Source organism: Nelusetta ayraudi, unplaced genomic scaffold (genome assembly GCF_046127955.1).
Source record: "Nelusetta ayraudi isolate G7.1 ecotype Tasmania unplaced genomic scaffold, CSIRO-AGI_Nayr_v1 ptg000006l, whole genome shotgun sequence".
NCBI lineage: Eukaryota > Metazoa > Chordata > Actinopteri > Tetraodontiformes > Monacanthidae > Nelusetta > Nelusetta ayraudi.
The window spans coordinates 1,876,110-1,888,878 of NW_027466056.1; the positions used below are offsets into that span (position 1 = coordinate 1,876,110).

A 12,769-nucleotide genomic window follows, 5' to 3' on the forward strand; every position below is an offset into this window, starting at 1 on the left:
GTAAAAGCTCCCAAGCCAATGCGAATTGGCAACTTGTACAATCCAAAGCCCAAAACAATCAGCCTCCAACCTGAAATATACAGTAGATCATATTACCATGGATATACTTGTGATTCACAAAGTCTCTAAAGTTTATAAAATGGACGCAGCTCCTTCACCAATGTACAATCTACCACGGTCACCTCCTGTGGAATCCGCTTCCTGTGTGCACTCAGAAGGTAGAGGAATTCTCATGATGTTGAAGTTCTCTTGGAACCTTCGTCATTGATGAAAGCTAACAGTCAGGGATGTCTGAGCCAACCCTTTGTTCATCTGCTGCAGCTCCAGCCTGCTGAGGGATGCCCCCATGATGCCCTTCTCTCACCTCCTCTATTTCTAATCACGTTTGTCTTCTTCTTTAATTATTGCTGCTGTGACTGCTTCAGTGTTTTCTCTGCTGGAGTTTTCCCCGCTCTGTTGCCTGTACGGCGGCTCCCAGCTAGAGCTGGAGGCCGGGGGTCTGTGAGTGCAGCCACCTGGATCAGATGCTCGGCGCCTGCTGTTGCAATTACTACTGAAATAGTAACATTACTATCAGTAATAACCATAATAATAACCATAACCAACATTCCTTACTATCGTTTCATTACAGTTTTTCGCAATGTTTCTACAATTTCGACAAAATTTGCTCTCGTCCCATGAGACCACAGCTTTTGGAAGCCCTTCTCCCTCATTTCCCTTTCTAATTCCTTGTATAAAAAAAAAAATATTCTGTCTCCTCCTCCGTCCAATCATGACGCACCGTTTTCACTTGAAGTGAACTGAAGTGAAAAAGTGTTTCCATGGCACTTTTGCGATATTCCTCAATATGGATGCGTCTGAAAAACCTCCTCATGAGAGCCTCAAAACCTTTGAGCCATATTTGAGAGGTTTTTCCAAGTTCTGCTGTTTCCATGCCCAGGTTTTTATTGCCAGGTTTAGGTTTTGCACAATTCTAGGGGTGATGGAAACGCAGCTACTGTTGCACTTCCTGCCTTCTGTATTCCGGTTTCTCTGTTCTTAATCCCACCACTTCGCTCCACACCAACCCCCCCCCCCCCAACAATCCCCCACAAGCCTTCCCTCGTTCCAGTGGATGACCTCCCACGTATAATTCAAGAGTCAGGACCCGCTTGAAGTGTCGGCCTTTTATCAAGGCGCTTTTCCTACCACCGTCTTCCTCTCTCAAGGAATAATTAAACTGTGATGGTTTGCCTCTCTTGTGATATGTCACTTTAGAAATGAAGCTGGATTTAATTGAAAGTCAAATAATATTGTCAGGACTGTGATATGAGTTGGAAAGATGTCATTGATAAATGAACACGCCAAGAGTGGATTGTAATTGCTGAGGTAAAGGTTGATGATCACCAAAGTGTGCTTGATTGCTCGTCATCTGGGAAATGAAGGAACGTTTCCTAAAAATAACCTCTCACTGGCATCGTGATCTGATAAGCACACACACACACAGAAGCACACAGACAGACTCACACGTGTTTGTTAGGCCATGCAAGTGTTGTTTCAGGATCATCAAGCTTTACTGTGGCATTTGGACCCAGCGACTGTTCAGCCCAGCAGGGGAAAACCACATATAATTCTAAATCAATTTACCATGAGTCCATTCAGCCTCTTCAAAACCGACACACTGACTATCCATAGACTACTCATTCATTTCAAATGAGCTCTGAGATAAAAGCATGGACAGGAAGTGCAAAAACGTCCCGGGAAGCAGAGTTGAGTGGAGATGGGAAAGTCGAACGGAATGAAGGCGAGAACAGAAAACCTGATTGAAATGAAAAGGTCAGCTGCAGCACCTGGTATTATAGTTGCGTCAGCTGTCACAACTACTAACGTGAGAAGTGACACAACGATCCACCGATACAGATTACATTGGCGTTCACGTTATAGTCAGTCTGACTGGGACCTTAAGAGAAAATAATGTCGTCAAATATTCAATCAATTGTTAGTTCTTCAGAATAGTGAATTAAAGCTTTGAAATCAATTCACATTAAAGCTCTTATATTATCTAGTATTTACCGTGATATTATGAGGGGGATTCAAGCAAGCTGAGCATGCTTTTATCAACTGAGGTAAATAAACTTTATATTGGAGCAGGGTAAAATAAACATCCTGATTATCCTCGTTGAGCGCTTAAATCCAGGTCAGATTTAATGCACGTCAGCAAAACAACAGCTGAGCTGACATGCAATTTTTTTTCTGTAGGGACGATAAAAAAAAAATACTAAGCTAGTTACTAACTTGGTATTAATTAACTAACTAAGTGTCATTGAATTCTATAAATGGAGTTATATTCTTATTTGTTGTGTTGTGACTTTTTAATATTGTTGAGTGTCAAACAAACAAACAAAAAAAAAAAACACCAAAAAAGGGGAAATAACATAAAAGAATAAATGTTTGTTTTTTTGTTAATGTGACTCAGATTGGATCTCGGTTTGGCATTAGGCTCGAGAACCTAATGGCCGGGCCTGTCAGTGACGATCTCCCCCATCCGTAGTGACGAGGCGCTGACTGGCGGGCTGCTGGGAGCCAAGTGAAGAACTGCAACTCACACACAGACGCACACGAGTCAGTCCACCATTGGTTATGCATGTGCATGCTAGAGTACGTGAGTCACGCTCTCGACCGTGCGTGTGCGTGTGTGTGTGCGTGTGTCTGTGTGCGCGCGCGTGTGTGTGTGTGTGTGCGTCTGCTCCTGTTCTTTTCTCTGAAAGAGTAAACAAACAGAGTCTCTGGCTGACAGTGGGTGCAGGTGCATCCTCAACTCAACCTTTTGGGGCGGAGTCTCCACCGTGGAGCCAGTGTGACCTCTCAGGTTTAGCACTTAGCCTCAGCACACGGCCGTTGGCTGATTTGAGGGTCGGATCTAGATCTTGTCACGGTGCAGAATTCTTGGATCCATCCAGACCTCCATAATATTCCATCATCTCCACCACACGCCCCCTTTTTGTCTCTGCTCGACTCGCTCTCCAAGTAAAACCAGGAGAGAATGAAAGGAGGCAATGTCGAGGGGCACAGAGTAATATCCACTTCTGGTCTATAATGAATGAGCTTTGAATATAAAACTACCCTCACACACACACACACACACACACACACACACACACACACACACACACACACACACACACACATGCCCACTTAAGGAAAGCTTGACATGACCTCTTCAATGTGGGTCCATTTACAGTCCAGCTTTTATCTCTTGACACTGTTATTAATGTATTTATGGGCAGTACATGAAGCTTTTACCAATATAAAAATCATAAATCAAGCTAAATGTGACACCTTTAAAACAACTCTTTGGTAGTGTAATCCTGAGCCAAATCATTAGCATGGATGATACATCCATTTGCTGATTTTTAACCCGATGTCAAACCCAAATACAAGAAAATGACTCAGATAGTTTGAGTCTGACGGCTTGGTTGCATTGCAACAAACTCAGTGCTGCAGCGTTAGTCGGAAACTCTCCTGAGGAACTAGAACTTGTTTCTGTCTCACCAGTGAAGTCAAGTGTGAAAGCCTCCGGAAGCTTCTCGGTGCAGAGATTTTTAGGCACCATTGAGGGTTGGCATCAGGTGTCGTCTAGAGAAACATCTGCGAATCCCCGGCTCCCAACCACACTGCACCAAGATTCAATGAATGATGGCTGACAACCTAAAGGCCAATCGTGGGCCGTCTCCCTTAGTAACCAAACCGTGAACCTTGCTCCTCGTTTTGGTCATGCAGGGACAAGACGGCTCACAGCCCAACAACCCAAATGGATTTCTTTTTATTATTATTGTGATCAGGAAATCCAACAATACCAGGACTCAGACTCACAAAATCCCGGAAGATTCAGCATCAGCATTTTATCCCAGGATATAAATACATCACCTGCTCATTGCAAAGATGCTAAAAAGCTCAACTCTCTCTCTCGGATTTTTGGTACGAAGTGCTGACAGAATTATTTATAACTAGCTCTCTGATTATGCAATAAAACATCCCCATGAAGCCAACAAGAAGAGACAGAGAGAAGAGGCCTTTTTCATCTGGCCATACCGAGTGTGCCTGGGAGACCTTGGTTTATCCCCACCATTATGTAACACCCTATCTCTATCAGCACGGCATCAAGCGTGCAGGAAAGTAATATGTTCAAGAATACATTATTTCATTGCCGGCTCATTCTGTGAGTATGAGCTGAATGCAGTGCGTGAGGGCTGCTTAAATTAGCGCAGGGCAAATCCATGAGGTGTTTCCAGTTGCACACACACACACACACACACACACACACACACAGACAGAACATCACACGTTACTGCCTATTGTGCATCCTTCATTTAATCACCGTGTTTTTAACTCCATCGACCTCATTCGCCTTTTCCGCACTTAATTGAAGCGGCTTAACCACGCATGCTGCAAAAGCAGTTAAGGGGAAAACTTCATATTTTTATTAGCCTCTTTGTACAAATTGAAGACTACAGCAAAAAATTGTGCCTCATTTGCAGAAGAAATCGGCATTTCCGCGGATTGGACTGGAAGGAGGTTAGAAAGAGAAAAAACCTAAAGAGAGGAAAAACCTCCGAACGAGGTCGGTTTTGTTGCAAGGTGCTTCCGCTCCGCAGATGGAGCGTTAGCCAAAAAGAGAACAAGAGCAATGGGCAGGCAACACTGATGCAGTTTGTCATCTAAGTCCTGGCCACCACTGAGCGGCACGAGCTGGAATAAAGACGGAGAAAGTGGGATGATTTTAAAAGGGACAGACAAAAAGTGTATTAGCACACAAAGGCAAAGCCCCTGCTGCTGATGGAGGGGAAGGGACAGCAGCTCTAGGAGACACTGCTCGCAGCTCCAGCGCATCACTCCGCCGTGACCACAACACATGTCCCGAAATAAAACCTCCTCCACATGTGGCAGAAAAACTCATGGAAATAAATGGTAATTAATTTTCTATTTTTCTTTTATTCAATAACAGTTTCTTTCTCTCTTGCGAATTGGTTTGGTTCCACTGCAGAATATCGTTCAGACGAAACAAATATATTAACAAGGGTTTGTTATGTTTGATGAAACTACACGGGGGGGGCTGCAGGACCAATCCTGTTGTTCAGTGTCAATTCTGCCTCGCTGTCTCTTCTCAGTCCAACCAGAACCATCACAAATTGCAGCGTCTGCCAGTTAGTTAGTCATCATCGTGGCTCTTTAACCACAATTCAGGGGTAAACACGAGAGTCATCAGCTGGTGCATCAACACAACCGGCACAAGCAAGGGTCTCACTTTAACTGCTGAAAAAAATACACACATACACACACAAGTCAAGACATTCTACTTCTTAGGTGGAAAGCTCAGTAAGGTCATTATGTTATATATTATTATATTATTATTAAAAATGTATGTCATCGTTTATATTATTATTATTATTATTATTATTATTATTATTATTATTATTATTATTATTATTATTCATATTATCATAATTATTGTATATTTTGGTCAGTGTATCTTTTCCTGTTGAGCTGGGCAAGGAAGTAAAGCCAGGAGGGGGCTTGCAGGCTAATAATACATTTGACCTTTGCTTCGGATGTTTACTGCCATATAGAGGCTTGTTTACTATTGTTGATTAAAGTGTATGAGAAGAGATTAGAAAAGCAATGCATGCTCGCTGAGTTTGTCTCTGCAAATCAAATGCCCTTTCAAGCTACTTATTCACTTTTACAAAAAACAAAGAAACACGTATAGGTCCTGATACAATGGTGCATTGTGGGTGAACTGTGTTGCCGACCGCTCTCGTCTTTAATTAATTCATTACCATGTGTTAACATGTAGCCTTTCTGGTCTATTTGCGGCTGTAACACTGGTTCAGACTAATTAAGTGTTGAATTACCGCATATATCAGAAACACTACATTTCCCAGCCACCCCTGGGGTATTTTTGGCATTACAGCCGAGGACGGCCCAGCGCGGTGACATAGACGGGGTCGACTGCAGCCCTCAGCCAAATGTTCACTTACTGCAGAGACTCCACGCAGCCTCCCACCATCCACACAGCGCGGCTCAGCGGCGCTCCGCTCCGGCTGCTTCTCAGCCACATGTTTCCTTCAGCGCTAACAAGTGTTCTTTTTGGTCGTGTTTGTCATGCACCGTTAGAACAGAGGCGATGACAGACACACTCGAGCTGACACACAAACACACACACACACACACACACACACACACACACACACACGCGCGCGCACTTAATCCTCATCTGACGTGCTGGACAACGTGTAGTGCAGTCGTCGTGTTCATGCAGGACTTTTTAAATGGATTTCTAATAACAGCAGTGTCTTTTTTTTTTGGCCGTCGTGTCAGCAGCAGTCAAAAATTTTGTTTAACCCATTTTTTATTTGACCTACTGCTTTGTGGATTCAGCCTCTGGTATTTATTTATTTATTTTTTTTAGTCCATGGAGTTGTTCATGGAATTTTGTGGCCACCATGCCTGCATTGGTGCCCACATATTCTCATGCAAATGTTTTTTTTTAATTTTATTTAACCTAAATTTTACTAGGAAAGTCCCATTGAGATTCTGGCCAAGAGGCAGCAAAACTAAAAAAATGTCAGCAATTTAAAATCCATCAACCACAAAAAAAAAAAACACACATGAAATTTCTACCCAATCGTTCTTTGTCGCCATCCAAGAGTCTGTACTTGTTAACATTCAGATTTGTCTCGAACCGTGATGCTTAAACCACGTTATCAAAGACTCCCAAACAAAGACGATGGAGATGCGTTATGCTTTTCTACAAGAGAGAGAGAGAGAGACGAATAATTCACAGGTTTAGTGCACACTGATTGTAAAGAGTGACATCCCTGGAAGACCGAATCCCTCGGATTCTAACAGAGGGGAAACAACAACCACTTACAAAATGGGCCGAAAAGGCAAAACGCTGCGTGTCAGTTGTATTTAAAATGACTTCAGAGATGTTCCCTGTCTGGAAGCCCTCAATGGGCAGATGTTGTAAATAAGCATTTTGCTTTTAAAAGCTGAAAGCAGTGCATGTGGGACTTGTGCATGATTAAAGGCTTGCAAGCACAAATACAACTGTGCTTGTTTCAAATAGATTCCAAAAAATTAAGCAAAAGCGATTTTGACTGAGATCAAGTTGAAACAGAGCAGTGTTGTGCTATCGATGTCGATATCAATACGATTTTTAGTTTGCAATTTTTTCAGTGAATAAAAAGTTTAAAAAACCCCAAGACACACCGTCAATGACCGTTAATATATTTATTACAAAACAATTCAAAAGTTAAAGAAAACGTTTAAAGTGGCATAGAATTTAAATATAAATATATACATTTATATATATATATATATATATATATATATATATATATATATATGTATATGTATATATGTATACATATATATATATATATATATATATATATATATATATATGAAGTGTAAAGTAATACAAAGTGTAAAGTGCTATAAAATTGTGCACTGCGTGCCAACTGCCAAGCGTGCACACGGCGCAGTTGCAGTGGGCTTTGGTGCGTTACAGTAGTCGGAAGTAAGTTGCCGCGACTGTGATCAGAAATTTATATATATATATATATATATATATATATATATATATATATATATATATATATATGTTATTTTTTTTCTTATATTGATCGATCGATATCGATGCAATGCACATCACTAGTCTTTGCATGGTCTAGTTTCTCTGTAAAGAATGTCCAAGCAGAAGAAGAAGGAAGATGCTTCATCGTCACACTATGAAACAAGTCAGTGATGCTTCACCAAAGAGTCCAGAAAGTTTGAGTTGCCTAAACTAGTGTGACAAACTCAACTGTCGCACACAACTTCCTCTGCATTCACTTTGACCGCTGATCAAAATGCAGCTCTACTGTCAGCATCACAAGGCCCTGCTCATGTTGAGCAGCGCTGTCTTAGCAGAGGAATCCTCCAGGCTGAACAATCACAACCTGTTGGCATCATGGCTGTGATGAGATCTCATCCTGCCCCAAGAAGCTGCAATATGAAAACATGATGATTTTTCCTTTTGTTGTGTGGTAGTGAAAACCTTCCTTCCACAGCAGGGACCCCCCCCCGCCCCCTCCCACCTCAGCAGCCAGCAGCCAGCATTACGTAATAGTCATTTATCAAGCAGGAGAATAAACAGTAGCAGAGTAACAGAAAGGATATGAACAACAAACAAACAAACATACAGCATTTCAACTCCACAGCTGCTTGTTCAAAGCCTCTGCACCCATTTTATCTTCAAGTTCTAAGCCAATACACACTGAATGCAGGTATGGATAGAAAAACAAGTCAAACAGCAGCAGCGTTGATTTGTGGTGCAGTCAAATTCAAGGTGATTTTGCATGATTTTATTTTGTAGGTAATTCATCAATCTATTCATTCATTTTATTTAAAGGTTGAACACTTAACTCACTGTGATGGCTGTGGTTAGTCTACCCTTCCTATCTAATCTACTCTTGTTAACGCAGGGACAATGTTTGTAAGTAAATATTGAAATATTTCCCACTGCTGTTAATGATGGAAGGACTTTATAAAAAATGTGACCGGATCTTCTTTGATTGCTTCTGAACGTGAATCAAACTGCTGCAAACTGCATTTCCTTGTTTTAGACGAGGACTGATGGTGCAAACTCACAGGTTCACTCAGCACTGTACCGGGCATCACACCGCTCACCGAGGGTCACTGTGTCAGTGTCCAACTGAATGTGGCTGCGGCTGAAGTCGGGAGCTCCCGGCTTCATAAGTGGTTCCAGCAGCCTCAGCCACAGTGTGTGCACACTTTGCCACCACGCGCTTTCAAATCCTCGCAAGCGACGGGGATAAATGTGCACGTCTGCTTCCGTGTGGCGACGTGCGTCAGCTAACCGGTGGCAAGTGACGATTTCACACCAGCTGCCGCGTGCTCATGTCTGCAGGTAGTTTTTTTTTTTTCGCCGAGCCTACTTGCTTCCCCCACATTATCTCCTTTTATATGTGTTTACACTCGCCGTCACTTTTTAAGTGGGTTGTCAAGTATCTCTGGGGCAAATGCTATGAAGTGGTGGAGAAACTCAGCCTGCATGAAGTGACAGATCAGAGCAGACGGAGGCAGGCCTCGGGCGCACATGTTTATCCTGCTTTGATTTCACTTTTGTAATGTAAAAAAAAAAAAAATGGAGCTTGTCGTACTGCGTTTTCAGAGTCTTCCTGCTCCCTGTACACTTAATTCCTCGTTTTACCAGTACTGTAAATGCATGTTTTTGTACTTAAAGTACCCACCTTAGCTGTGATATGAGGACAATAATATTAATGAAGCTCATGAGTTATTACTGTTATGAATACAGCTAAAGATACTGAAGCCATCCTGCTTGGCTCAAGCTTATTAAACACCTACACATGATCTCCCTTTTTAAACCTCGGGAACGTCCATAAACACAATCCCACACTGTCCATCGTACAATGCGGCCCTCATCTGAGTCCAGAACTTCAATATCCAATAAAAAAAAAAAAGTGCTGCAAGGATCCCATTGAGGGCTCAACCACATCCAACCCTCCTCAAATCACGCCGTTAGTTCCCTTTCACACGCAGGATTGAGTTTCAAGCCGCCAATACGTCCATGACAATGAGTGCATTACTCACAAAATGTATTATTATTATTACTATGAGTAAGTGTTAGTGTACACAGAGACTAAATATTTTTGCTCTGCTGACAACCCAATGGAGACGCAGCAGACACTGGCTCTCACTTAAGCCACAAGCATAACGAGCGCAACATGTTTCAAAGATCCTCTGAGGTTTGAAGGAGCTCACTCTTTAAATACATTTTAAAAAATGATTGATGTTCACCGCTATGTTCCACATTGTCTTCCTTTTCACGTATCAGCATAAGAGTTCCCTGTCTAAAGTGTTACTCTTCAGTCCGATTGACTGTTGAACAGTTTATATTTTCAAATTAAAAATCCATTTCTATTATTTAAAACAAGGCATTAAAAATACAACGGTCAACAAACCAACGAAAAAAATGAGCTCACAAAAGCTGGTGATGGGGGAAGGAGACCGAAAAAAAACCCCACACTAAAACATTAAAGAGAGACAGGTCTGTGTGTGTGTGTGTGTGTGTGTGTGTGTGTGTGTGTGTGTGTGTGTGTGTGTGTGTGTGTGTGTGTGTGCAGACGCTGCATTATGCACGACACTTGAGCAAAAATAAATATATTCATACATATATTAAATTCTTAAAAAGGGCTTTTGAAAAAACCTCAAGGAGTTTCACAACAAAACATGAGAAACAATCTTTTGCGTTTTATGTTGGTCTATTTTTGACTTACTCCATTGACATATGGGTTAGATCAGCTCTTAGGAAAAGTTACAGGATTATGCCGAACACAAGGGCGTCAATCTGGAGTGGGTCGGGGGCAGGGGGGGGTCTGGCCCCCCCCCCAATCCTGAGGATGCAACATGTGAATAAATGTTGCTGACTGACCGGAAATAAACTGAACCTGGAGACTGACAGACTGAAGATTCTTATCACGGGATTCACATCACAGATGCATGAGGTGTCCCAAAAACTTTCTTCCAGATGAATGACAACATAAATGTATCCAAACAGTGCGAGTGAGCGAGTCTATGGAGGATTCGCACTATAATGATCCTGATTGGGGCTGTCTGTCTGGGTGTGTGTGAAATGGTTTATAGATGAGTGTGACCAGGGCTTTTAGCACTGTGGTCTAGACTAGTCTTAAGTCCTTAGTTGACTGGATGCTCCAGCTTTGATTTCTGGGTGGTTTTTCCTCACTACTATGACTTCATTGAGGGAGAGAAATGGAGAAAGTTCCAATAAATATTGATTATTTCACGCCTCCCCTCTTGGATTTACTCTCTGAAATTTTACTGTTTGTTGTCCCCAATAGTGAAATCAGATTTTTGACCCTGGTCCAACATAAGGAAAAGGTTACGCCTCTTGAAAAAAAAAGCACCTGGCGTTCTCCTGGTGGGTGGTGACACTCGTGTCTCCCCGACCACAGGAAGCTTCATGGTCAAATCAACAAAACTTCTCTTTTTCTTTAAAACTTTAAAACAAATGTCCCCGTGGACGTTGCACATCACCGTCGGTAGAACCATGAACTCTGTCTTCTGACTTACAACAGTGCAGCCCACCATTAGCAGCATTCGTGTGGAAAAGTTCCTTCAAGACATCCTCCAGAAAACTGACAAAAAAAAAAAAAGAAACGTACCACACGAGTGCGTTGGGCAATTTCCATATTTGCCCACGCTGAACACACGTAAACTTGCACATTACTTATGCCTTGCTGTGAAAAAAAAAAAAAAAGTTGCTTTGAAACCCACTGTTGTGTTGCGATGTGACCAGTGACCATGAATAATGCCCCTCCACATTCAAAGACCACAGCAGAGAGTGAAAGGGAGGCAGAAACAAAGATGTTAAGCATCAGACAGGAGTGACAAGCTGGAGGCAGATCCAGTCCGGCTCCCTATGGATGACAGACTGTAAGCCTGTTAAAGTTTGTCTTTGAATCCATCCATGACCCCCCTAAGAAGATTTGCCACTGCTTTCATCTCTTCAGACGCATTTTATAGGAAAGTTTTTGCCCACAGATTTGACAACATTTTTTTCTTTGACCTTAAAAAGGAACCGTGACTGATAGTCAAAGTCTAAATTGCCCTAAAAAAAAAAAGTTAGCTCAGAGTGATACACACACACACACACACACGTATGTGTATATATATATACACATACGTGTGTGTGTGTGTGTGTGTGTATACTGTATATATATATGTATATGTATATATATATGTATATATGTATATATATATGTATATATGTATAAATATGTATGTATATACATAATTTAAATTGAAGTGTAAAACACGCGTTATACACGTTTACAAATATGCCATCTGCCTACTGCTTAGTAGCAAAGACAGTTGAATATATGAATACTAATCTAATATTCCTCAGTGTCAGTAGAATTGTGAGGCAACCTGTCAGTTCTACTGCAGCTGAATCAATGTTGAAGCTATTGGAAAAGCCCCAATCTGAAGCAGTTTTCCATCTGGATATTGCACTCTATCAACCAATCGACCAATCAATCAATCAATCGACCAATCAATCAATCTGCCTTTTAGCTGTGACAAAGGTGTAGAGCTATAACGCTGCGAGGCGTCCTCAACATCTCCTTGAAACATTCCAGGAGGTTGAAGAAGCGACTGTGAGCGATAAACAGTTGTGCTGCCGGCTGCGGGGAAAGAAGATCAAATAATGAGCGCGACGGCTTCATTAGGAATATTTGAACCGGCGCTTTGGAAGTCCCATTGAACTCACAGGGCCCAGAGAAATGTTCTAGTGTCAGTCATCGCATGGAGAAGATTCCGATTGGTACATTGAAGATGTTAAACACTGAGGGTTCAGCTTCTCACAGGGTTTTCATCTGAAAACATCTCACTGTCCAGTGTTACCGGTAAATGTTTTCATTTCTCCATCTCTGTCTACGTGTATATACATCTTCAAGGGCAGTTCCCGGGGGACAGTGAAGTATGTGGTGAAGGCAAGGCATTATTGATTGGTGACTTGATCAGTGATCACTGGAAGAGGCTCCTAAATGGGATGAAAAGGCTGGTTTAAAAATCAGTATTTGTTAATAAGACAGCAGGAAGAGCTCCTGTTATTATGTATCGTGCACATAACTTGGAAAATAATCCCTCTGACAATATAAAGGGAATTTCTTGTTTGCTCCTT

At 41.9% G+C, this 12,769-nt stretch overlaps 2 protein-coding genes across 2 annotated transcripts in view; both read right to left on the bottom strand.

Moving 5' to 3' along the window:
• Positions 1-12,769, bottom strand: part of hpgd (15-hydroxyprostaglandin dehydrogenase) — a 55,193-nt gene that overhangs the window by 41,089 nt on the left and 1,335 nt on the right. The gene's annotated exons all lie outside the window — the stretch shown is intronic.
• glra3 (glycine receptor, alpha 3) overlaps positions 1-12,769 on the bottom strand; it is a 34,936-nt gene that overhangs the window by 21,029 nt on the left and 1,138 nt on the right. The window lies entirely within an intron of this gene.